At 49.9% G+C, this 27,752-nt stretch overlaps 1 protein-coding gene across 4 annotated transcripts in view; it reads right to left on the reverse strand.

Moving 5' to 3' along the window:
- Positions 1-27,752, reverse strand: part of AUTS2 (activator of transcription and developmental regulator AUTS2) — a 1,127,114-nt gene that overhangs the window by 25,301 nt on the left and 1,074,061 nt on the right. The gene's annotated exons all lie outside the window — the stretch shown is intronic.

The following is a 27,752-nucleotide window of genomic DNA, read 5'->3' on the forward strand; positions in this document are numbered from 1 at the left end:
GCCACAGCTACACTCACCAGGCCTTCAGAAATGCCCCTGCACCACGGGATGCTGAGACTTAACTGGATGTAAAATTTAAGTAGAATTCTTCAATTGTGGGGAAAGAATAGAAAATAGATGCTCCCGTATAAACTTAAAAAATAAGCTTCCCTCCTAAGGTCAAAGGACCTAAGTGCCATAACTACTATGATGTCATTGTTGATTATCCCAGAAGCCGAATTCCATAAAATTCTCAAAACAGAATAATGAAAGACCAATAATTACATATCAAGGCATAGCCCAATTTGGAGTAAGTTCTTTGTAGGCATCTGGCAGTGGGAGATCACCTCGACTCCATTTTTGTGCTAAAAAAGATGCATTCTTTCTTTACTACAGTTCAGAAACAGGAAAAGCACAGCTTGCAATACTTTCTGAAATGAGGGCACCTTTGCAAACCTCCTCTTCCACATCTCTCGCCACCATGAAAAGCATGTGCCACTCATGCGGTCTCTCAGTTCCTGCTTACACACTCGTGTGTACACACACAGTTTGCATCAGAGCAAGCCATCATCTTTGGTGTTTGTTTGGTAAGCAGTTCAAACCTGAATCATGCACCAAAGCAGAAATAAGCCCTGGTTCATAAGCGAGGCACCTCCGGGGCTGTGGAGGACGTGGCCAGCTTCAGGCCAACGTGCTGCCTAGGTATGAGGGGACAGGGCATCTCGTGAGGCCTGAGGACAAATGACTGCACTGGTGACCTCTGGGTATCTTATTTCCACCCAGTGCTGTTTTGAGAACCTTTATAGAAGATTTCTGCTTACAATGAAGCCAAAACTTTGTGGGTCCCCAGAACTGGACCAAGCTCCCTAGTGAGGCTGGGGAGAAGTGGCTGCAGGGGATCCTGCAGGGTCTTTATCTTAGAAGTGGGAGCCAGGGTCTGGCCTGCCCTCTCCGTGCCTTTTCTGTCATCTCTCACAAATTTCCTGAATTTTTCTTTCACAAAAATAGGGGTATTAGTCTGGTTGAGGAGAGAAAGCTCCAGGAGCGTAGAAATCCAGAGAGTACATGCCAACTGAGAGGGGCTGGGCATGTGCCAGGGCTCTTCCCTCACCTACGCCAATTGATGAGCACAGGCCCCGGCACTGGCAGGAACCCATCTGCATGCTTCTGCACTACTCCCTTCTCCTTGGACTAGGATGGTGAAGAATCAATCAATATTCTCTATTTTGGTACGTTTATATCCAAATTCCTCTAAAAATTAATGTTGAAATAAATCTGCTCACATCAACAAGACTTCCTTTCCAAAAGATACCCTTTAAATACACTTATGCTGGTAAGGAACATACTAGGGACAGCCACCAAGCTCGATGTCGCCAAGTCTGCAGAAGGCATGTGTCCTGCAGGCGTGGCCTCCTCTCCTGTTGCCCCATGTCTAATCCCAGCCTGAACACCCCTGGAGAGTAAGGTGTGGTACCAAGAGCATGGCAGTCGCTGCCGCCCTGGATGAGCAAGGAGGGAAATAGGAAGCCTGAGTCTCTCCAAAGAACCACACCAGTCTGTCCCAGCCAGCTCTGGGGAAGCACTAAAGGAACCCAGGAGCACAAAACTTTAAAAGGAGACCATCCAGGAGGCTGTCCCAGCTCGGCCCCCACTTGAGCAGGTGTGCCAATCACCCAGGGAGGGTCTCGTGAAGGTGCAGACTCCAGCCCAGCAGCTCTGGGTGGGGCTCCAATTCCTGAACTGCCTGCCATCTCACAGGTGATGCTGCTGACCCTTGGACCACACTGGGAATCCACACTGGGAATCCAACCCTCTGTTGTCAAATGGAATGAGCCCAGAGAAGTGAGAACTTGCTGGCTGGAAGTCACCTTGCTGTTTGATAGATCAGAAGTTTTGGGTTCTGATCTTAACTCTGTCCACCAAATGCCTGTTCTCCAGTCTACACTGTGTGGTCCTTGGAAAGCAAAAGCCCCCAAACAAAGCAGATAATGGCAAATCCCTGACTTAGTTAAAATATTTAAGTAAACCAGTCACTGCAAAGGGCGAAGACAGCTACAGGGAATTATGGCAACACCATACTTTAGCTACACCTGAAAGCCACCATCAACCCACCAATGCTCTGGTACTGTGACCTGTAGGCAGGGCACCCACAGGTGGAGAGCTGGAAAGAACGCTGGTGGCTGGAACAGTTCTATGCATCCTCATTTCCACAGGCCTCTTTAGGCACAGATTAGGCACCATGCATCTTTGTGGCTAATCAGTAATGCATTTCCTCTTCCTTTCAATTATTCAATAAATGGATCTTACCCTTTAAGGTTTTCCATCTTGACAATTTGTCTTACTATGCTTCTCTAAAATTGGCAGGAACACATTTTAAAATCATTTTATATTGCACTATGTGCTTTGAATTTGCCAAAGGATGAGATTTGCTGGGGTTGGAGAAATATTCAAATTGACGAGTGTTATTTAAATGTTGTATTCATTACATTTTGGGGTTGGGGTTAAGCAATCTCCCTTCTTGCAATTGTAAGAATAACACATCGTGGCTTATAATAAAAGATGCAAATAAAAGTTATACTCCATTGTGTATGGTAAAAAGGGCATTTACTGCATGTAAAATATAGATTGATGAACTTGACTCAATAAATTTTTTAAAAACCTAATGGAGGATTAGAAAAAAAAGTGTTTGATTTTGATACAGATTTGATACAAGTGCCCTGAGAAATTGGACCCTGACACCCCCCCCCCCCCCCCCGGGGAACAGTACTGAGGATTGAACCCAGGGCCTTGGGCATGCTAGGCAAGCATTCTCCCACTGAGCTGCAGCCCCCACCCCATGTCAAAATTTTGAGATAGGTCTTGTTAAATTGCCCAGGCTGGCCTTGAATTTGCAATCCTCCTGCCTCAGGCTTGTAAGTACTGGGAAGATAGAGATGTATCACCATGCCAGGAAATGGACCTTATTTTGTACCTCCTCAGTACAATGCAAACCCCATAATCTCTGGAGGGCAATTTGGAAACATTTAGTAAAAGAACAAATAGGGTTCCCTTGACTTGGTGGGTGTACAAGGATTTAGATACAATGAAATTCAGATACAATGAAACAACATCATGGTTTAAGGTGTAAGTTTGGAAATGCCCCAAATGAGATCACTGGTAGATTCATACCATGGAAAAATTTGCAGCTTAAAAAAAAAAAAAGCTTCGTGTATCATGTATAGCACATGCTGTCTTTGTAGAAACTGGAAAAATTAATGTGTGTGTATTTATGTATAATTGTATTATTATAAGCTAGGAACTGGATAGTGGGGGGACATTTTGCTTTATTGTATAAAAAATAACTTAAACAAGCAAAAAAAATGGGGGGGTAGGGTATCAGGGACTGAATTTAGGGGCACTCAACAGCTGAGCCACATCCCCAGCCTTTTTTCATATTTTATTTAGAGATGGGGTCTCACTGAGTTGCTTAGTGCCTCGATTTTCTGAGGCTGACTTTAAACTTAGGATCCTCCTGCCTAAACCTCCCGAGCTACTGGGATTACTAAAGGCACGTGCCACTGTGCCCAGAGAAAATTTTTAATGAATTTGAAAATAAAATGAATTTTGTGAAAAAACAAATCACTAAAACTGAATAAAATAAACCCAACCATAAAAATAAACTAAGTACTAAATAATCAACACTGACCTATGAACAAATCATTCCTAACAGTTAAATGAAAAATCAATACAAAGTAATTTTTTTTTGCAGGGTTTCAACACTTACTGAATTTTCCAGGAATGCAACTACTATACTTTGCCACATCTGGGACTTCACCAGAAGTTGTTCACTCTTAGGAAAAACCATGACATCAACACAAGGCTGCTTCTGGGGACTAACTGCCACCACCAGGTGGCCGTGGTTGTAGCGGCCACGTTTACATGTCCTTCTCCACCATGAGCAAGCATTTATGTTGTTATGAATGACTTCCATTTACTTCTCCTTTATATTTCATTAGGGACTTACTTACATTTTGAATTATGTGTACAGATGGGTGTATCAACTGTGTGTCATCCCAGCCAGTGAGACACGAGCATGTGTGACCAAATGCTAACCACAGGCACTGTGCACCACAGGCTCTGGGTCTGGGAGGCCTGGTGGTGTGTCCGTCCATGATGAGCCACACAGCCACACACTTCTCCACGCACAAGCACAGTCACTGCCTCGCAAGGCAATGGACGTGGATTCTGGCAGGTGAAGCGCTACTGCAGTCCAGCACATAGTGGAGGCGCAGTGTCCCCAACCACTGCCAGGAGGTACGAACGACATGGGGTACCTTGGACAAAAGTGACCGCCAAGAAAAATACAGCACACTGTTCTTGTTCTGGATATGGTCTCAGAACTGAAAACCATCTCTATAAATGCACACTCGAACATGCGAAGTGGAAAAACACACCCGAAATGTTAACCAAATCCCATATCCAGGAAGAGACCACCAACTGTACCTCATGGACCTGTACTTTTCTTAACTCCCTAAATTTTCTGTAATGAACATATATTATTACTATGAAAGAAAAAAAGATACCCATGGTGGAGTTCATGGATAATACACCACCATTATCAAGAGAATTGTCTCCACTATTGCATGGATTAAAACAAAAAAGCAAAGCAATAAAACCACGTCAAGAGACCAAATAAATATTTTCCTCTCAGAAATGAAGACAGAACATGGTACCGTGCTCCCCCCTTGTCCTCACCATTTCTCACTGGTGCTAATCAGCGGGTATACTGGAACAGGAAGGAAACGGAAGGAAGCAGCAGCGAGAGAGGCCTCTCAAGGCATAGCCTCTACACCTGTGTCCCCTACCTGTCTTTACACTTGGCTGTGAAGTCCTCAGGGCTACGTCCCTGCCAGGTCATTACTGTAGTAAACCTGAATAAGCCTCAAAGATATTAAGAAAACCAGTAGCTATCAGGTAAAGTATCCACCCACCCGTCCATCCACTCACCCATCCACCCATCCATCCATCAATCCATCCACCCATCCATCCCCCTGTCCATCCATCCACCCATCCATCGTCCACTCCCCCAACTACCCACCCAACCACACTCATCCACTCCCCCATCTATCCAACCATCCATCCACTCACCCAATCTCTACCTATCTGAATGTTTGCTCCATATATCCAAGAAATGGACACATGCTATTTGTCATTACTCCATCTTCTAATTAACTTCTCTACTTGTCTAAATGACAGAGCCTCCGAGACCTCGCCACACAGGACTGAAGATTGTGGCCAAATAAGTAATCCAGACTTCAACTTAAATCTTTAAAAAAATGTTTTAATCGTAGGTGGACACAATAACCCTTATTTTATTTTTACGAGGTATCGAGGATCAAACCCAGGGCCTCATATGTGCTAGGCAAGCGCTCTACCACTGAGCCCCAGCCCCAGCCCCTCTGGACTTCAACTTAAGTGGGAACATTGTTAAAGAACAAATGTTCTGCACTGAGAATCCCAGGCCCATGCAGAAGCATCAAATTTCTGTGAATCAACATTCAGTTCTTTCAAGTTACCAGTAAGGCTCACGGTTTAAATCCTGTTGCTAGTCTATTCCGTCACCTCAGAGGTAACCTCTTAAGCAAATGCTGCCTGTTTTGTATACCTATTAACCCAAGCTGTGCTGATGTTCGCAATGCTAGAATCCCTCCGTTCAGAGTTCTGCTATCTCCAGAACTCCACAATGCACAATGCACAATGTTTCAGGGAGAGTGTCCACCTTCTGGAACATATGTGTCTCTTTATTTTCCTCCTCCTCTCCCTCCTTTCTTCAAATCATTAAACAGAGACCAGTTTGTTCCATTAGCAGATTCAATTACTCGAACGAATGGCAGGATGACACTTGGTCTTGCAGCTCTGCTTCTCGGCCACTGAAACTGTACAAATAAATTGAGGAAAACCTACTGTTTGTTCAAGGCAAATTAATTTCCAAACACTGCAGGAGTGGGAGATCAGGGGAATGATGGGTGCTTGGCAGGGCTCAAAGAGATTGCATTTCGTGCTTGTCGTGTTGTGTAAACATTAATTACCATCCGGGAGGTTGAGCCAGGCCTCAAGTCGGCATCACAAACCTCTGAAGGCCTCCAGGATTCCTATTAAAAGCAAAATCCTAAAAGGGGGAAAATAGCCAGTGTATCTGGCAAAACACCAGCAGCCCGTTGGGAGGACTGGGAAACCCCGCAGGTCAGAGGTCTCTGTGTTACCTAGGAGGCTCCAGGCGTCCTCATCGCCCTCATCAGATTGACCCAGGGTGGGGGTATCTGGCGGGATTACAGGAAAAGCCATCGGCTGCAGCCAACGTGCTCCAACTTGTTTCAAGTGTGTTCCTCCTAAACCCACAGCCAACAGGGCCAGCCCTCGCGCATGCCCAGGCCCATCCATCACAGTCCTGACGGGAGGCTGGAGGCCACCAACAGCCTCGGCGCACAGAGGGCAGAGTCCCTGGGGGGGAACCCAGATGGTAAGCATTTTGTTTCTCCTGAAGTCGGTCTTCAGTGTGGGGGTGGGTGGGGCAAGGAAAGGACCCCAGCAGGCAGGGATCCGCTGTGGGGTAGGAAGGGAGCCTCCATGAGTAAGTCAGAGTCTGCTGTGTCAAGGTCACACCCAATTCTCCTGCTTGTCATTCCACAGGAAGAGACTAACCAGTATTAAGTCACTTCCTCCCAGAGGGCACAGAGACCCAGGAGAGGGCCTTGACTTGGATCTCTGGGGACAGAGGGCACAAAGACCCAGCAGAGAGCCCTGGAGCAGCAGGGATGGAGAGCCGTGTGTACTTGTGTGGCTCGGGGAGTAGTCAGATGAGCAAAGCTGATGCTGCCATCCTTATTTTACTATCTGGTTAGTGCCCGGGCACTCCCGTCTGCACATCCCAGAACCAGCCCCAGTCAGCGTCAGCTGATCTTGTGACGGATGTGGAAAGACCTCTGGTGAGAGGTCAGGTTTGGAGGATGAACCTGCAGCCACTGAGGGCACCAGGAACACCGCTCAGGGGACACCCAGCTGGGTCTTCCGGGCAGGTCACTCCCCAGTCCCTCCATGTGTCAGTGGCACAGCCAGACTAAACACCAATGTGGGCTCCACAGCTATGGTGTGCTGCTCTGCCCAGCTGCAGGCCCCCAGCAGGCACAGGCACCAGAAGGACTGCTACCTCAGGTGTGTGTCTAGGCTGCAGATGCACCCTCCTGGCCATGCCTTCCTTACTAGAGACAGCAGTGAGAGGAGCCCCGTGCTTAGGCTGGGAACTTTCCAAGAGGTGGGACTAAGGCACTGAAGCGGATGACAGTGAGATGTCTGCTTAAGACAGACAGCCATCCTGGCACCTGACCGTCCCCTTTCCTAGCCTCCCTCCAGCAGATGTCAGGCTCATGGAGAGGGGTTTAGATCTGATGCCTTCCCCACTGTCCAGCTGTGCCCTCAACTTCTACATCAGGCCAGAGGGGCAGCAAGGCCCCTTGGTGTAATGTGCCCACATCACCTCATCTGCTGATGCAATGAATGTCACACGACCCTCTGTATGGCTGTGTCTGCGATCCACAGGGCTGAGAGTATGGCGTAGTGACAGAGCAGCCTGGCAAAGGACTGGCTCCACGTCACCCCTGTTTCCAAACCTGAGCTTCACCAAGCTGATTTTCTCAAGGACAAACATGAAGCCAACAACAGCAAAGACCTCTCCCCATGCTGTCTCACCCGCCTTCCTGCACTGCCAGGCCTGGCTCCCTCTCAGCTGGCTTTGGACACCTTTGAGACAATCAATTTCTGGAGGGCCCAGAAATGCAAGGATTTCTGAACTTTGAGTGGGTCCCAGGTGCTGGGCCCTGCTGTCCTTCTGCCCCCTCTGCAGGCGGCACTATGATGGGCCAGGGGTTAAGTGGTCACTGAGGCTCACTACCTCACTACCCAAGCCTGCAACCACACACACATTTTATTCCTCTAAAATAAAGCCGCCCTGCAGTCAGCAGTACCGTGCACCTGCTTCTTTCCCCTCAAGAGCACCCACCCAGCAGGGTTCTGGTATTAAAAGGAAGGTACCAGTTGTTCCACGAGGAAGGAGTGAAGGTCCTCCTGCTCTGGAGGGAGAAGGGAGGTACTCCAGGCATTCAGGACAGGGGGCCACTCAAGCCCAGCACCCTCTGTGCCCAGGGCTCATCTCCGCTACAGAGGGCCCATCCCCACAAGACGCGTGAGTTCCTTTGTTGTTTGTGTTCCACAAGTCCACACAGCGGCCACCTGGATTGTACACAGGAGGCGGTGACTCTGTCAGAACTTTACCAAGCCCCCTAAAAGCAATCGTGTTTCCCAGGGTGGCCCCTGCGCTGTTCTCAGCCTACCTGGCCGTGTGTACCCTGACAGCATGCACATAAGCCTGTCTGTGCTCCTGAGGACAGATGACACAACCCTCCCCAGCCTGTTCACACAGCCTGCTCGGCCATGGGACCTGGCTGCTGCCAACCCCTGCAATCTGCCTGGCCAGCTCATGGGAGTACCATGGAAGCCGAGATCGGACCCCTAAGAGTTGATTTTCCTTTCATGGAGTCTTTGATTCTTAGGAAAAGAAGGAGAAAGAAAAAGAGGACTTTGGCAGTTTCACCAAATTCTGACCTTCATGGCCCCCAACTGTCTGCCCTGTATGGCTCCATGGTGCTGGGCAGCCTCACTACTCTGGGTGGCCTACAGAGTAGCTGGAGGTCACTCTGAGCTTGGGACCAAGGCAATATGCACCTCTCTCCAGCAGCTTCTTGCTCGCAAAGTGCCTCTCCACAGCACTCCTGGGCGAGCAGGAGCCTGGCGAGCCCCTCTGCACGGCGCCATCCACAAGGCCCCCACCTCTGAGCCTCTCAGCCCACCACAGATCCAGGTAAGTTCTCCAGGGGTGCCTTAGGTACACGAGGGCAGGGGCCAGTGTCCTTCAGGAACAGGGGCTGCCCTGGCACCGCACATGTTGGAGGAAGGCAGCACAGTGGGCTCTTGCTCCTGGTGCTGTCCCCACCAGGGCTCCACAGACGGAGCACTCACAATGGAGGACAGGGAGCTAGGAGTCTTGACTCAGGTGCAGCCTGAGTCACTATTAGGGACCTGGTGGTCTCACAAAGAGGAGGAAGTAGATTTCCTGTGACCCGTAGCAGGGACAGAACCAGGACCAAAGGTCATACGCTGTAGAAGAACTTTCTATTCTGGCCTGAAATGATGGGGCTGCCCAACAGGGCCTCAGGCTGCCCTTCAGTGAAGTGAGGAGAAAGCTGGTCCACTGATTCTGATTCTGATCAGTGGATCCTGAGTCACTGATGGATCCTGGGGTTTTGGATTCAGGGAGTGGGAGGGGGCTGGGCCAGATGCCTCTGAGATGTTGGCAGTGTCCATGGGAGGCCTGCCGCATTTTCCCTTCTGGGCCTCAGTCTTGTACAGGACCTAACCTGCAGGCTGACAGACACCACATCTCGATTGGCAAAAACGTGATGAGTGCTACATCTTAGTTATGAATTAGGAATCCCTGTGCCAAATGACCTGAAATACAATGAACTGCAGCGGAACAGTAGAAACAGACCCACCTCCTACCCAGCCATGGCGCTGGTGAAGCTGGGAGAGGTCTCTTTGAGGCGATGGTGGGTGCCCCTGTGCTGTCCCCTGAAAGGAGAGTGCCAACCCTAACATAGATTCTTGATAAGGAACTCCTGTTACCTTTGTAGAAAAGTGAAATCTCCTGCCATCATTCCATTTACCATTGTTTGATCTCAGATTATCCCTATTTATTGAAAAAAGGGGAAAATATTCAAATACAAACTCCAAACGCTTCTCTAGGGTGCAAGGAGCAATCGACTAAAGCTGCTACCTGACAAGTAGCTGCAACACCTTAAGGCCACAAGTCAGTGTCTAGAGATATGCAGGGGCATTCTGCCCACCCATGGATGGGGCTGGTATGAGCCAGAAAACCCAGAGAAGCTGCTTCTGCCCAGTGGCCGTCTGGCAGGGAAATGCCGTGGATGCACCTCACAACCATCCCAGCTCAGCTGCAAATATCTGAACTGGATTTTCAGAGAGGCTTCCAAAAACAAAGGCCAGAAGGCCACATGGTGGGTCTGGTCTTCACTACCTGAGGACCGTTCCCTGGCCTGGCTCTCCTTGTCTCCTCAGGCTCAACAGGACTGACATCAAGCCCACCTTCCCCAGTCCAGCTGTGGCGTCTGTCCCCATAGGATCCACCTCATCACCCTGCACTGGTTCCTGTGTAAATCACTGCTTATGTGAAGCTTTTAAAAACAAATAAACAGTGGTTCCAGAATCTACTGTCCCGCAGCAGCTCCAGTGAGCTTTTAAATGTCAGGTGAGCTGTCAGCCCCGGTTTAAAACTCCCCAGAGGCATCTCACCTACCCAGACCCAGGGACACCCGGACCAACCCCAACCTTCCAGGTCCTGCCCGGCCACCACGGCCCCTGCTAACCAGTGCCCCCACTACAACTGTTCCACCCTAGACACTGGTGGCCCCCACAGGCCCTTACCTCAATGTCTCCAAGTGGTCAATTATCACGTGAAATCATCTTACTGTAAAACACTAAGCAAATAATAAAAAAATAACAAAAAATCTCACTCCTATTTGTATTTTAATACATGACTTTTTTGAGGAAGGATCTCTTTAAATCTTTGCATGTATTTCAATTTTGAACACAGTGCCTTCTGTAGAGTGAGCGCTTGATAGTTGATTTAACTATATAATAATCAATTTACAAAAATTTAAGCAAGTTTCTTTATAACTGCAATTCAAAAGAAAGAAGAAAATCACCATAATGAGAAAAATACTCAATAAACAATTACACATTAAGCCAGAAAAATCATGTCTCTTTGGAGTCATTTCCATAATTGGACATTATACTGCAATAAAATAATAGTATATAATACAAGCAAATGCAAAATAATTGGATGCCATTATGAAGTTTAAGGATCCATTTTCCATATATAATAAAACTAATGTTCTACTTTGAATCATAAAGGATTTAATAGCACGGTTATTTTTGTATTACAAAAAAAAAAAAAAGTAGGGCAATCAAAAGCACAGGATGTTAAGAGAGCTCTATTAATGATGAGAGGTAGGCAGCATCTCTTTAGGTGAAGGCCGGGGTCTGCAAGCTGGGCCACGTCTGAGACTTGTGAGGACAAACACACTTTAATGTGTTGGGGAAAAAGGCAACAGTCACATGCAGGTGTCCAAAGAGCTTTATTTCTAACCTTCTGGAGCATTCTACTAGGTTTAAATCCAGAAACGTGATACAGAGGCAAGTGCCATCCACGGATAACTCACTTATGGGAATCCAAAATAAAAGTGTGTTTTAAATTAGCCTCAGAGAACCGCTGCATCTACACAGCAAAACTCCACCACAGTGAGACGCCAAGGAGCAGCATTTCCAGAAAGACTGCTGGAGGGGATGACGGGAAGGCCAAGGTCAAGCACCAGGCATGGAGGAGGGAAAGGTGGGCCTTGTCCCAACACAGGGACAATCTCCAAGTACAACGGGAACACTCAGGGCCCACTGTAGGACCAGAGACTGGATTTATGGCAGGAGGCCTTCTCTAAGAACGCAGGTAGAAAGAACTGCCAATTAGAAATCTAACCGTCGGGTCACACTAACCTGAAGGGCACTGAAAGCCAGCACCGTGACGTGTAGAGGCAGTCCTGCCGCCATAGGCCCTCACACAGGAGACCCCTGGGGACTCCTCCCAGTGAGGCTCCTGGGCCAGGCACATGGGTCCCAAGGATGGCAGCTCCTCCCAGCCCCCAGGAGCTAAAGGCGGGCCTGCTGCTCCCAGGCATGCAAATTTGCACTGGCTGCTATCTGGTCCACACACCTGCTCTTGGAACTGCCTCCCAGGCAAGACACCAAGGAGGGCTTTGATCTGGAAGCAGAACTGAAGGACATTCTGAAATCCTGACCCTAAAGACAGGAGGAGATGGCCCAGAAAAGAGAGGATAAAACAGGGTACTGAGGCAATGTCCCCAACTAGGGACATGCTGGCCACAACCTTGTGGTATTAGAGGTTCACTAAGCAGAGGTCCACTAAGCAGGAAAGGACGCCATGTGCCCAACATCTCAGAAGGAGATGGGGACACTGCTGACGTCTTCAGACTCCCAATTACTCAGATCTGGATTATCTTCCCCAACAACCTCACTTAGACCACAGACTCCGTTCAAATGTCCCTGAGGAAAAATAAAACCTGCCTCCCAGGGACAGGTTGTGGACTCAAGTAGTCCCCCAAAGTGAATCTAGTTTGCAACGGTTGGGGTTAAGTTAGATGGCAGCTGGACGGAGGGTCGGGCACGGGCACTCTCCCATGTGCGTACTCTTGAGGAGCGCTGCACGGACACTAGGTGTTCTCACCTCGCGATGCAGGGCTGTGAGGCACAGTGCCATGGCACAGTGTCCACAGAGTACACTGACATCGCAAAGCACCCTGCCTGTGGTGAGCACGGCCGTCTTTCCTGCTAATCGAAAACCAGGTGCTCAAAATGCACTAGTTTATTTCCTCACAAAAAAAGTGTGGGATGCCTGTTCACCCAGCTTTCCGCCACCTCTCCCAGACTTCTGAAGTGCCATCCAAACTCTTTGCTTCAAGTTCTGTCCACTGGACATGACTGTTCCTCCCAGGCAAAACCCGCGGAGGGGCAGGTCAGGTTCATGCTTTCCTACCACTCAGCTCTGGGGCTGGGGCCATAGAGGCAAGGAAATGTGACCCACCACCTGGGAAAGAGCTCACCCTGCCCAGAGCAAGGGGTCTCCTCCTGAAGTCAGTGCCACCCACAGCGGGGACAGGGTGCCGCTCCCGGAGCCCAGGGCATCTCGGAGCACCAGGACACACCACGCTGTTGGCCCTGATAAGGACCCAGGGCTTCGCAGCACCACCTGAGAAAGAGCCCTCAGCAGCATCTGGGTCTGTGCAGAACACAGCACCGAGAAACCCACCGTGGGCAGCGGCTGGGCAGCAAAGCTGAGGGGGCAGGTGGGTCCCTCCCTGAGCACACGGTGGGCACCCACAGCCTCTGACGGTTCCAAGGTGACCTGATACGTGCATTTAGATTCTGGTTCTGGCTCTGCCACCTGTCCACTTAACAAAGCCACCCTGCCACCTCCCAGGGGTGTCTTCATGGAGACCAGAAAGAAGGCTGGCCTCCTGATTCCCGGGGCCCCTCTAGGTCCCAGGGTCTGTGAGTCCACTGGCACCTCAGTTTGTTCTTTTCTGAGACCGTCAAGTCGCACACAGGTAGACCAGGAGATGGACCTCATGCCAGAGCAGACGCTGGTGGACTCCAGCCTCCTCTGCACCCCGAGCCCAAGCAGACACCTCAGACGCCACGGCTCCAGCTCCACCCGGCAGAGTGCGAGAATCTGCTCAATGTAATGAGAGACCCTCAGCATCCATCCTCCTGGCCGGTCAGGACCTGAGAAATGACCACATGCGCCACTTCTGACCCCTGAACACGCCTTCCCATCCCCCTGAGCATGGGGCAGCGTGATGTATGCATCCTCGTGACCCCAGGGCCTGGGGGGCCCCTGTGACACAGAGCGCTCCACTGGCCAAGTGACAACAGGAACAAGCAGCAGGGTGCACACCTGCCTCAAATGTGCCCTTGATATAGGTGCCTGAACCCAGGCAACTCAGCTCTGGTCCTCGGGAGCCCATGCCGCCTCGATGACGGTTCCCAGGTGACACTTACCCCTGTGTGCTGTGTGAACGGGCCTCGGGCTCCCTCAGGCAAATCCATGTGTGCCACAGCCTTTCGCTAGTTCCTAGCTGGGTGGTGAGGGCAGAGCCCAGCTGCTCTCTCTCCGAGGTGCTACCCTGCACTTCATGACAGTGACCCCCACAAGTGATCCAGTGACCCTGTGTGCACCGTGCCCTGTGTGCACGTGATGTGCCACCAAAAGTGACCTTAACAAACTGCCCCTGAAGCCAGGTGAGCCCGTGATGCAGTAACCGCATCTTGCAACAGTACTACCTGATCTGCAGTGGGCTGCAAGGGGCATCCGGGCACCTTCCTCAACCGCTAAGCCATGTAGTTAGGAACATGAGGACGCCGAGCACAAGTGTTTTTGACTCCTTCATTCCAGAGCGAACTGAGGACTTAGGACAGTTAATGCTGTAAAGAGGACAGCGGAGACGACAGCGAGGGGCCTGACCACAGTCCTGGCGGGTCTTCTGCCCGTGGTGGGGAGACAAACAGCCACACTGAGGCAGCTAGACCTCCAAGAGTCCCTTCTGCAACCTGGGAGGAGGAAGGACCAACCTCAGCGGCAGCTGTGAATCCCAAGCTCAGCAAGCTCATGGGTTGGGGGCGGGGGGTGCGGGTCACCTGCACAGCCTCTGGAAGAACCCAAGGCCTCTGGAGGCTTGCGGCCTGGGCCTCCTGGCCCCCTCTGAGCAGCATTTGGATCCACTTTGCAGTGAGCACCAACCAGTCAAGAGCTGCACAAATGTCAGTAGGGTGTCCTCATGAAAACACACGACCAAGGAAATGGGGTGACAGGTCCGCATTGCCCTCCACTGGGCCAACGGGGTTCTGCACGCCTGCTTCTAAAAAGTCTGTACACAAACCCTGGGAGCTCGCAGCACCACCAGGAGACAAAGCCCGCCCCATGGCAGTGGCTGAAGGAAGGCACAGGAAGGGCAGGGAACTCCACCGTCCCCAGCACTGCAAGGCCTGTCCCTGGGAACAAGAGGACTTGTATTACGAAGTCCAAAGGGAACACAAGCTGGGAAGCGGTGTTAGCCCAACATGAAGACTTTTCTAACAGTGAGAGCTGCCCAGAGGCGAGAGCTCCCTGGAGGGTGTCCCAGGCGCTCAGGCGCAGGCCTGTGTCCACCTCCGACAGTGGCTGAGTGCCGCTCGCCTTCAGATCGCTCCACCTGGGGGCCCTGGTTCTTCCCGGGTAAGGACTGGCTTCGTGGGCCAGGGGTGCAGCTCAGGGGTAGGTGTGCAAGGGGCTATGGGACCTGGGACCAGCACCCAAACAACACAGAGACCAAAACCAAACTCATGATCGACCGTATGTGACCAGACCACTGCTCATTGGGTACCGGACCCCTCCCCCTTTTGTGAGACAGAATCTTTGCAGAGGGGAAACCTGGAGGGAGCGCAAAAGGACTCACAGGTCATCTGTCAGCCATCGTGTTCCTGCACAATGCCCACCAGCCCAAGACTGCCCGTACCCTCTCCCGGGACCCCACAAGATCCCTCGGAGGCATGGGCCTCCCATTCCAGGCAGTCTGGCTGCCATTCTGAAAGGAGTCTGGTGCTCTCAAGACCGGAGCTGCTCTGAGAGGAAGAGCCAGCAGGTAGCCAGCAGGTAAAGGCAGACCTGGGCTGCTCCTGGGCTGAGATGTGTGGTCAGAGGTCCCCAAGGCTGGCGTGTGGAGAGGACGACACTGTGTTCTAGCAGCACCAGTGTTTGCTAGGGCTTGGAAAGGGGTCCCCCAAGCCCATGTGCCAAAGGCTTGGTCCTCAGCTTGGCACTACTGGAAGGTGGGAATCTTTAAGAGGGGCTTATGGGGGGTTTAGGTCATCAGCATAGCCTGGAGGGGGTCTGCCTGCCACCGGACCAAAAGCAACAGATCCAACTGGCCACAGGCTGGAAACTCCGACTATGAGCCAAATAAACCTTCCTTCTCCTTAGGTTACCATCTTCTCAGGAGAATGACCTCCACAAGAGGTGAGCATGTGGGGAGGGGGAGCTGAATATGCTGCATATTCCACGAGCCTTAAAAAAGTGGAGAAGACATTTTAAACGGCATTAGCTTCTTTTTTTACCCGAACCAAGTCTTTCTATTGTGTTTAAGACTAGAAAACCTCACAATTAGATTTCAACATCTTTTTCCAGTACTGAGAAGTGTAATCCGACCTCTCCTGCTGGCCACCTCTCCCTGCTGACAGTACACCTGCTCCTTTGCTCCAAGGCTGAGGTGCCAACCCCGCCTGCAGTGTGCCACTCCCTACAGCTCACCCCAGGTGCTGCAGAGGGACTTTGGCCAGTTCTCCTCAAGCCACTGAGGACTCAGAGCAAGTTCAGGAAGCAAGTGTTTGTTGGCCACCAGCTCTGAAGGCCAAACACACAACTTGCCAGCGTAGGTCCTGTGTCCACTTCCAGGCTGATGCCCAGCCTGCCCTGAGGACAAACCATGCCCGCCTACACAGCGCTGGGCAGCTGGTGGCCTTGCCATCTGATCAGCAGCACCTGCTCCCCCTGGCCGGACAGGGGAGGGACCCTGAGAGTCGCTGCAAAGCAGTGCGTGGTACTCACGCCGCTCCTGGCCTGTGTGTGTGCCGTATGCCTGGGACTCTTGTGGGGACTCCTGCGGGACGCAGGACAGCTATCCCGGTGCCAAGGCCCGTCTGTGGACAGCGCACAGGTCCCCCGGCCTCAGCTTCCGCCTTGCCGACTTCCTCAGTGTCGGCCTGATAGAAGGCTCTGTCAATTACCAGTGCCAAAAATTAAAAACCTAATTAATTTGTGTATTAAAGTGTTTCTCTTTATTGCTAGTTGGCTGAGCATCATTATCTGTCTGGGCCATAATATTTTACTGCTATTCACAAACTCAGCAAATGGGTGATGACCTTCCTGTCCTCAAGGTTACCAGGAAGCCCCAGGGGGCCTGCTGACAGCTTCTCTGCCCCTCCTGGCTCCTCCCTGCACTGACTCCAGTCACTTTAACATCCTGTGGGCTCTGACAACAAAGCAGGTACCTGGCACAGCCATCAAGAAAAATGCCACCAGTCACCACGGGTCGGCTTTGGAAAAGGGGAAACACACACTTGTGTACAATCAGCTCAGAGGGTCTTGGTGGTTCCATCTTGGTGGGCCGCCTTTACTATGCGAGGCACCCTAGAGAGGCCTGGCCTTCTGGAAGTCACCAGGAACAGGAGGGCTGGGCTGCCACCTGCAGGCAAGGTGGGAGCCAGACCCTGGGGAGGGAAGGCACAGGCACCCAGGTCTCCCATGGCTCCCTCTGCGGTGGAGATGCCCTCTGTGGACACCACCTCCCTCCAAGTTTGTGAAGAGGAAACTCCTCCAACAAGCAGGTGCCGGCGCAGCGAGCACGCTACTTCTTCTTTCCCCTGCAGCCGGGTGCTCCCAGCGGGCGCCCCCCAGCACGAGGAGCCTTTCAACTAACAACCCCATGGATCAGGTCAAATGGGAGGATTAACAGTCAACAGTCGACTAAGTTAAACATACAAGGCACTGGCCTGACGTCCTTAAAAGCAGGAAAGAATATAATTTAAAACCTGAGTATTTTACCTATAGCTTTCTTCAAACAAGACCCAACCATGTCCCAAGTCTTGGAGAAATGAAGCCAGGGCATCACCACCAGACCCCAGGACACTGGGCAGCATGTGCCAGTCACTACACCTGCCCATGAACCTGTTCTGATTCTGCTTGGTGCCAGGAGTGCCCCCCCACCACATGTGTCCTTTAGTGGTGTTCCCGTGGTCCACAGGGGCTTGCTGCTGGCCTACTCTGGCCTACACACTTGACTCTTTAGGTCAGTTGCTCTGCAGGAAGATGAAGTAAAAGCCTCCAATTCTTTTTTGTTTTTTGGTAGTTACAAATGGACAGCGTGCCTTTATTGGCTTATTTTTATGTGGTGCTGAGGATCGAGCCCAGTGCTTCACATGTGCAAGGCAAGTGCTCTGCCACTAAGTGATAACCCCAGCCCCTAAAGCCTCCAATTCTAGAACCTTCTATTTCTCAAGTCTCGTATCTCGGGTTTGAGGTTCTCCCCGCCCCAGGCCATGAGTCCCAGCACAGTGGAGGACAGGCTTCTCTGCCCTTCGATGGGCATTCTGACAGCACATTCTCCCCAAGCCACCCAGGCGCTCTGACAGCACATTCTCCCCAGGCCACCCAGAGCAACACAGCAAGCCAACATGTGAGTCAGTACCAAGGAAAACAACTTAGGCTGCAGGTGCACCCGTGATGGGGGACAAGAACACCGGGCACCAGTGTGGCCCACAGGTCGACACTTGGGCCTTGAAGTCCAAGGCTCTGGCTCTTTCAGAGCACCCATCAAAACCCTGGGCACCCCTGCCAGGGGTCAGGGCCTCCTGCGCTCAGGCTTGGCCCAAGCTCCTCCTGTGGGCAGGCCCTGTGACAACCACTGTCCCTTCCCAACCAACAGGACGGAAGCCCATACCAACCAGCGATGCATCGCGTCCTGCTGGGACTCCTGTTCCCAGTCAGTTCACTGTTTGCACCTCAATTCCAGAAAGACCGGGCAAAGCAGAGACGCATCTCCCAGCACCCGGATTCTGGGAGCAGCCTGTCAGCTTCCCTCGGTGGGGTCTCCTAACTAGAGAGGGGTCACCTACCCTGTGACCAAGCTGCTCTCCCCGAGACACAGGCCAGGAGCATGGGGTGGACAGAAATGATGTCCACTAGCAGGTATTAAGGTTTTCTAAAATGAGGACACTGTCCTACTAATGAGAAGCTGGGCTTTTTCCCCGTCCTCCAGATTTATTTTTATCTTGACCTTGGCTTGAAAGCTTATAATTATCTCCCCTACTACCAAATAATACCCAAAACTTCTTCTTTAACCTTCAACAGTACTATGCTGAATGCAAATCTAATTATTAGCACAGAGGCAGCTCTTCTTGTGTCTCAAAACCTCTTTAATAAGTCATTGCCTCCATTTTTTAAAAAGAGGCGGAAAGACAGTTGAAGAATTCTGAGCAGGCAGTAAAATGCCTCGGGTGGACACTACACAGTGGCTCCTCAGTTACTGGAGACTTGACAGTTAGTACACGGCTGTGTTTTCTACTCCTAGAGCCTACTCTATGGAAGAAGCCCCTCCGTACTGGAGGATCCCTGGCCTCAGTAAGACCTGGGGTGGGGCGCGGGGGAGACTGCATTACAGTAAGTTGTTGTCAGTCTCTGCTGTGCCTCATTTATATGTTGACCTTTATCAAAGATAAAAACATCTATGGGATTTGGTACTTGCCCCTTTGAATGTGAAGGGCAGGCCATATTATTTTCCACCCAGCAAAAAAGATGACAGAAACCTGTACGACCACTCCACCAATATCACCCAAGTCCCCCACAAATGTGCCAAATACACATGACTTCATTCTGGGTTCACTTTAAAGATAGGTCAGTCAGAGAGGATGGACATCATCTTCCTGTCTCCACACTGACATTTCTCTGGGCCAAGAGACCTGAAGGAATATGCCCAACCTCAAGCTTGGTATGTGCCTGGCTTTCAGGTGATGTAAGTCCAGAACCAAGGCCTCTGCTCTCAGCTCTGCCTCAGGTTCCAAAGGTCCAAGAGGATTCTGAGAAGTAAAAGGGAGTTTCTAAATATACAATCATATCATTAGCAAATAGTGGTAGTTTGAGTTCTTCTTTTCCTATTTGTATCCCTTTATTTCTTTTCTTTCTTTTTTTTTTTTTCCTGTCTAATTGCTCTGGCTAGAGTTTCAAGGCCTATGTTGAATAGAAGTGGTGAAAAAGGGCATCCCCGTCTTGTTCCAGTTTTCAGAGGAAAGGCTTTCTTTTCATTAAGAACGATGTTGGCCTTGGGTTTAGCTTTTTAGACAGCTTTTATAATATTAAGGTATGTTCCTACTATTCCTAGATTTTCTAGTGTTTTGAACAAGAAGGGGTGCTGTATTGTCAAAGCCTTTTCTGCGTCTATTAGGATAATCATGGTTCTTGTCTTTAAGCTATTGATGTGGTGATTTATATTTATTAATTTCTGTATGTTGAACCAACCTTGCATTCCTGGAAAAAAATCCACTTGATTGTGGTGCACTATCTTTTTAATGTTTTTTGGTGCAATTTGCCAAAATTTTATTGAGGATTTTTGCATCTGTGTTCATCAGGAATATTGGTCTGAAATTTTCTTCCTTTAATGTGTCTTTGTCTGGTTTTGTTATCAAGGAGATACCAGACTCATAGAATGAGTTTGGAAGGGTTCTCTCTTTTTTTATTTCACAGAATAATTTAAGGAGTGTTGGAGTTAATTCTTCTTTGAAGGTCTTGTAGAAGTTGGTGAAGAATCTGTCTTATCCTGGGCTTCACTTGATTGGTAGGCTTTGGATGGCATCTTCTATTTCATTCCTTGAAACTGATCTGTTTAAATCATGTATGTCCTCCTGATTCAGTTTGGGTAGGTCATATGCCTCTGGAAATCTGTCAATGTCTTTAAGATTGTTTATTTTATTGGGGTATAAATTTTCAAAATAGTTTCTAATTACCTTCTGTATTTCAGTAGTATCTGTTGTGATATTTCCTTTCTCATGAAGTATTTTAGTAATTTCAGTTTTCTCTTTCTCTTTGTTAGCATGGCTAGGGGCTTATCAATTTTATTTACTTTTTCAAAGAACTTTTTTTTGTCAATTCTTTGAATTGTTTCTTTTGTTTCAATTTCATTGATTTCAGCTCTAATTTTAATTATTTCCCATTTTCTGCTTTTGGTGTTGATTTGTTCCTCTTTTGCTAGGGTTTTGAGATGTAATCTTAGGACATTTATTTGTTGAAATGGCCATATTACCAAAAGCATTACACAGATTTTGCAATTCTTATTAAAATCTCAATTACATTATTCATAGAACTAGAAAAAGCAATCATGAAATTCATTTGGAAAAATAAGAGACCCAGAATAGCTAAAACAATCCTTACAAAGAACAGTGAAGCAGGAGGCATCACAATATCAGAATTTAAATTATACTACAGACCTAACATATCAAAAACAGCATGGTATTGGCACTAAAATTAGATATACAGACCAATGGTACAGAATAGAAGACATAGAGAAAAAGCCTGCATAAATACAGTTATTTCATACCAAAGGTGCCAAAAACATGGGCTGGGGATATAGTTCAGTTGGTAGAATACATTCCTCACATGCACAAGGCCCTGGGTTTAATCCCCGGCATCACCAACAAAACAAAACAAAACAACAACAACCAAAAAAACTGAGTGCCAAAAACATTCTTTGGAGAAAAGATAGCCTATCCAACAAATAGAGCTGATAAATTTGGAAGTCCATATATATCAAAAGAAATAAAACCCCTGTCTCTCACCCTGCACAAAACTCAACCCAAAGTAGACAAAGGACTTGGGCACTAGAACAGAGACCCTGCACTTAATAGAAGATAAAGTAGGCCCAAATCTTCACCATGTCAGCTTAGGATCTGACAAGATCCTAAGATCTTAAGACTCCTAAAACACAAGAAGTAAAATCAAAAATCAAGAAATAGGATAGATTCAAGGTAAAAAGCTTCTTCTCAGCAAAGGAAACAATAACGTGAAGAGAAATCCTATAGAGTGGGAGAATATCTTTACCACGTGCACCTCAGATAGAACACTAAAGAACTCAAAAAACTTAACACCAAAAAACCAAATAACCCAATAAATAAATGGGCCAAGGAACTTAACAGACACTTCACAGAAGAAGAAATATAACTAATCAACAAGTACATGAAAAAATGTTCAACATCTCAAAACTATTCAACAATATCATCTCACTCCAGTTAGAATGGAAGTTATCAAAAATATAAGCAACAATAAGTGTTGGGGAGTCTGTGGGGGAAAAGGCACACTCCTACATTGCTGGTGGGACTGCAAACTGGTGCAACTAATCTGGAAAGCAGTATGGAGATTCCTTAGAAAACTTGGATGGAACCACCATTTGACCCAGCTATCCTGTTCCTCAGTCTATACCCAAAGGACTTAAAATCAGCATACTACAGTGACACAGCTACATCATTGTTCACAGCAGCTCAATCACAATAGCTAAAATATGGAACCAATCTAGGTGTCCTTCAGAAGATGAATGGATAAAGAAAATTTGGTATATATACACAATGGACTATTACATTAAAGAAGAATGAAATGATGGCATTCGCCAGGAAATGGATGGAGCTAGAGAATATCGTGCTAAGTGAAATAGGCCATTTCCAAAAAACCAAGGGCCAAATGTTTTCTCTGATATGTGGATGCTAATTCACAATGGGGGATTTTTTTCATCTACTTGTTGATCAGTTGTATTTCTTCTTCTGTGAAGAAGAAGTTCTATTCTTTTTCTCTGTTAAGTTCCTTAGCCCATTTATTCACTAGGGAAGAACAGAGTTACTCTGGATTAGGCAGAGGGGAGTGACTACACTATGTGCATATTGACTACACGACCAGGGTGATTCTACATCAAACACAACTAGAAGAATGAGAGGGCTGGGGATATAGCTCAGTTGATAGAGTGCTGCCTCGCATGCGCAAGGCCCTCAATTCAAGCCCCAGCACAACCGGAAAAAAAAAAAGAAGAATGGGAAGTTACCCTCCATTTATGTATGATGTGTCAAAGTGCATTCTACTGTCACATGTGACTAATCAGAACAACTGAGAAAGAGATAAGTAAAAGGGAACTTGGCCACAAAAAGACTGTAGAGTTCTTCCATCCGATACACAAAACATACTAAATGACTGTTAGCAAAGTGAATCAAAAACAGCCTGAGCTGGTGTGGTTGGTGGTGCACACCTGTAATCCCAATGGCTCAGAAGGCTGAGTCAGGAGGATTGCAAGTTGGAGGCCAACTTCAGCAACTTAGAGAGGCCTTAAGCAACTTACTGAGAACCTGCCTCAAACTAAAAAGATCTGGGAATGTAGTTCAGAGGTAGAGCACTCCTGGGTTCATTCCCCAGGACTGGGGGGGAAAAAACCAAACAAACAAAAATCAAATAAGCAAAAAGCACCCTGGATCTATGTTATCTTATCAAAGAAGCAGGAAGCAGGAAGACATTGGCAACTGTAGCATCCAGACCAGGGCAGGTGGACCAAGGCAGGTGGACCAGGGCAGGTGGAGAGGGTGGAGCGCAGGAGGTACGCAGGTGTTCGGAACAGCGCTCACGGTCTTTCTGCGTGGATCTGGTGTGGATCATACAGCAGTGTCGGGGAATAGTAACCCAGGCAGCTGTCACCCGCAGTGTGGTGCGGTGCTTGCTCTGCACACTGTGGGCTCAAGTTTCTACAGGACTTTTACTCATGCAGTGGAAATGCACCCTGATGCGACTGCTAAGCTCTCCAGCTGTCTCTCACCCAAGACCAGACTCCCTGGGGCTGCTAGAATTCTGCAGATGGAGACCCCACCGCACCCTCCCTGTGGCACTGAACGCTCAGGAGGCTAGCGTTTTTATATATTCCTCTGCTGTCTCAGATCATTAAAAATCTAGGGTGCAAATGTTATTATTCGCGAATGGTGCATAAACTGATTCCTACTAAACCCGCAAATCTGAGTTCTAATTAGCAAACTGATTAGGACGCGCAGCCTGTGGAGGAAGCCCAAGATGAGAAGCCAGAGAAGCCAGGTGTGAGCTGTGGCGGTGGCAGCCTCCCTCCCAGCCTCAGCACCACTATGGACAAGACGGAGACCACAGGGTCATGTCCACCTGGGATGCCTGTTAGGAGGACAGAAAGCTACAGGGATCCGTGATGACAAACAAGGAAAGGCTCTGAAACCCTGAGGCAGGAGAGACGGCTGCAGTGGCCTCGCTCACGTCCCTTAGGAGTTTGCATTTGCCAGCCAGGCCTCTTCTAGACCAAGGTCAAGGGACAGAGTGGGGACCACAGGCGGGTCTGCTGGGCTCCCCACCAGCAGTGAGAGGAGGTGGGTTCAAGGTCAGACAGGGGAACGGGAGAGTCAGAGTCACTGGTACAGAGGACCCACACCGACCCCACTGTCAGGAGAGGGCAGACGTCCACCCAGGACCTACTGATGCAGCCACACCTTTTCTCTAGAAGTGCCCAGGCGTGGAAGCCTTCTGGGCGTGAAGGTCCCAGATGGACCTGCCCAGGAGCTGGCAGCACAGCACCCACTCCTGGGCCAGGTCTGCTACTGGGGGAGGATGCCAGGGACACCGCGTGCCCACACGCTCTGCTCTGCGCAGGCTCTATCAGATAAAGGGTCACGCGAGGACACGCCACTGACGTGGAGAAGAGAAGACCCTCATTCTTGGGAAATAATGGCGACCTAGAATAAAAGGTCGCAATACGTGCAACTTACCCCTGTGGGGTGTGTGTGTGTGCATGTGCGTGTGTGTGTGTGTGCATGTGCGTGTGCATATGCATGGAAAACCAGAGAGAGAGAGGCCACAACAGATGACCAGAAAGGACAGAGCAAGTGGGGTCAAAATGGATTTGGGTCAAGACCATATGAGCTTTGTGCCACTCTCTGTGGGGACAGCTCCTCTCCTCTCCTCTCCTCTGTGGAGGGGACTCCCTAAGTTGCCAGGCTGGCTCTGAGCTCCTGGTCTGAGGGACCCCCCAGCTTCGGCCCCCTGAGTAGCTGGGACTGCAGGCGTGTGCCCTCGGAGCAGGGTTACCGTATTCTTACTCCTATCACCTTTCTGTAAGTTTAAACTATTTGAAAATTAAAAAAAAAAAAAAAAAAAAAAGAGTAGCAGGGTGGGTGTCTTTGTGACCGTCATTTAGAGTGACTGCCACCAGAGGTGGGATAAAACAAGTAACCCGTCTTCATCTAGCTGAGTTTTAAAAGATCTTCAAAGGACACCGTAAAGAAGTAAAGACAGCCCAGAGTGGGAGAGAACAGTCACAAATCACGGCTCAAGGTCAGGGCAGCATGTCTCAATGACCACCTCGACCCACACACAACGGAGGACGGTGGAGGATCAACAGACATTTCTCCAGAGACAAACCCCTGATGACCATCAAGCAGCCACTGCCACGGCTCTGGAAGGAATGAGGGGCCGGAGCCCTTGCCTGCTCAGAGTGCCACCCCAGGACCCCAGCTCGCCACTCCTGGGCACAGCCTGGGAGGAAGGAAACCCACAGAGGCCCACGAAGCCAAAGATGGGGACAAGGAAACGCTCACCAGCTGACAGTCGACAGATGGAGGGCCACGCGCAACTGAAATGGACTAGGGGGAAGACAGTGACCAAGGACTTCACTGCATGTGCCACTTCAATAACATGCCAGATCAGGCAGACCCGATGTGGGAGGGCATTGGAGGCCACGGGGGCAGGGCACACAGGTAGTGGCTGTGGGGTGCAGGGAGACTCTGGGGGCAATGAAGATTCAAACTGAGCTGACAGTTGCTAGTTCTGGGGACCCACCCCAAACCACAGCATCACACACCTTGAGCGTGAACACTTGCTCCCTTGGGCCACGCCCTCCCTCCCACCGCCCTCCCCGACAGGGGGCCCTGAGGCTGGCTTCCCTCACTCCCAGTCCTTAGAGCCTCAGAACACAATAGTCCCCCAGCTTCCCGTCACAGCCCGGAGACAGCAACGGACAATCCCATGATGGCTCTGCCCATCACCAGGCCCGAGGCCAGGGCCCACTGGACAAGACCCGGGTCCTGTCCTGCAGAAGTCACCCCTACTGGGAAGTCTGGAGAAACAAGTCCTAGGATGTGAGGCTGACTTTTCTAACTGAATGTGACACCCCCAACATCCCCCCCCAGACCCTAGGAAACGCTCACCAGCTGACGGTCGACAGACGAAGGGCCGCGCGAAATTGAAATGGACTAGGGGGAGGACAGTGACCAAGGACCTCACTGCGTGTGCCACGTGTTTCCTAGAAGGCACGGGATCGCAGGAGGGACATTAAGTACAGGAAGGAAGAGGACCCTGGGGGAGGTGAGGAGTCAGCTCCTGGGAAGCAACCTGGGAGCACGGATGGAGAGGAGAGAAGACCCAGGGGTCACTGCTGGCCCAGATCCCGTGCACCTGCATGAGCCCCATGCCACCTCAGGAAGCACGGGAGCTGCAGGGGTGGCTGCTGCCCGCCACCCCCGTTAGTAAGCTCCTGCTCCAGGCCGACTCCACCAAGAAAAGAAAGGGGATCCCGGGCCTGTTCCACCCTGAGGTCCTGCTTAGGTTTCCCTTTTACGGCAGCCCCTGAGAGAACACGGATCCCTGGAAGCCGACCAGGACTCCTTTCAGTCAGGGGCACTGTGAAGGAAGAAGGTCCAGGGGCCAGTGGGCATGCAGAATGCCCTGGCACTCTTCCCTGGAAGGGAGGAAGTGGCCCAAGACACGACCTGCCACGCTGCCCCAGATGGCCCTGGAGTGGCCGGAAGGCTCAGCCTGCTAACAGCTCACCAGGGTCTTCCCAGTCTGGTTGCTAGCCAGAGGACACTGCCCCACAGAGGTGGCAGCCGTCCAGCACCACAAGGACATGCCAGGGCCCTGCCAGCCTGGCTGGGGAAGGCCCGAGTCACAAGCTTTTGAAAATCCCAGAACCATGGTGGTGAGGACTCACATGCCAGATGGCAGCACAGGAAAGCAAAGTGTCCTATTTGTTTCCAGGTGTAAGTGATGGGGTTCAGGACAGGCCACCCCCAATGCAGCAGGCTGGTATTTGAGAAGGCCCACAGAGGGGCAGGGGCAGCCTGTGAGCTCCTCTGTGCCTGTCCACTCTTCATCTCTAGCAGAACACCACACAGGCCTCACCATTTCTGTGGGTCTTGGAGTCACCTGAGACTTACGTCAGACCATGGGTCCTCTCTTCTCCTTTTCATCTGTATCTGCCTTTTTGGGCATCAGCCTGGGACCCCAGATGGATAGGGGAGAGATGTGCTTCCTTCCTACTTAGGTAAGCCACCCCTCAAATCGTGTGGGTCATTTTGGTCAAGTAATGTTTATAAGATGACTTAAGAAAGCAAATGGAAAGAAGGGGATATCTTCAAAATCTGAAGGAAAAAGTATTGCATGCAACGTATTTTAATTTTCTTAAAAACTCGATCCTGATAGTCTTTTTAAAAGGTGCCTGGAAACAATCCTATAAAATGTTGCCGTCTATCTACAGCGGGTCGCGGCCATTGAGACCATCAACTCATCTTTTCACTCCAAGGGTGAACTGATCTTACAGTTTAAATTGGGAACAGTATAGCCCGGCTGGAATGTACCTCCCAGCTGTCCTCAGCCGTCTCCAGCTGTCTTCAGGGCGAGCCTCCCAGAGGAAAGGCCATGAGCAAACACAGATTCACATTTTCCTCCACTGGTTCCAGGGCACAGTCTTGATAACTTGATTTTCCTTAAATTGTTATTTTGTTTTAATGACTAGCTACCCTCTCTGGAAGAAATTAATGGCTGCTTTTAGGAGTTTGCCTTTCTCAAGTTACAGATTACAAATGACAAGTTTGTCTTGCACACTCACACTGTGTCAACTAGTGACAATCTCTTTCCAGCTTCTCCTTTGCTATTCAGCATGACAAAGCCCTAACGAAGCCTCATGTCATTCTGCTGTCACTACCAGGAAGCCAGAAAGCAAGCACATGCCCAGGTGTGGCTCTTAACCTGTTGGGTCAGGTCTGATATTTAATGCCAACCTGTCATGAAACCCAGACGCACATCCTGGGTAAGTTAGAGGATCATAAAAGTCCTTTTGTCCCGAGATGCAAGTTGTCAATCTTAAACTTAAGTTTTACCAAGAGCGCTGTGATGAGCAGGCTTTGAGGCTGTGACATGCATAGCTGTGGTCCCTTCTGTGGCTGGGTGGGACTGAAGCCCACAGCTGGGCACAATTACTGTGCTTTGGTATAAAGGTGCAGGTCTTGCGTGCCGGCCTGGAGGGCACTGTGTCATCTGTTCAGGATGGACAGCCACCCTCATGCTCCCCCCCCAGGGGACCCCAGGCGGGGTATGAGAGTCACCCTGGTGGCAACAGGCCACAAGGCTAGTACTCGGCCTATCAGCTTGGGCTGGAGACAGGAGCCCACCTGTTCTCACCACACACAGGATC

The sequence above is a fragment of the Spermophilus citellus genome (genome assembly GCF_964194105.1).
Source record: "Spermophilus citellus genome assembly, chromosome: 6".
Lineage (NCBI taxonomy): Eukaryota > Metazoa > Chordata > Mammalia > Rodentia > Sciuridae > Spermophilus > Spermophilus citellus.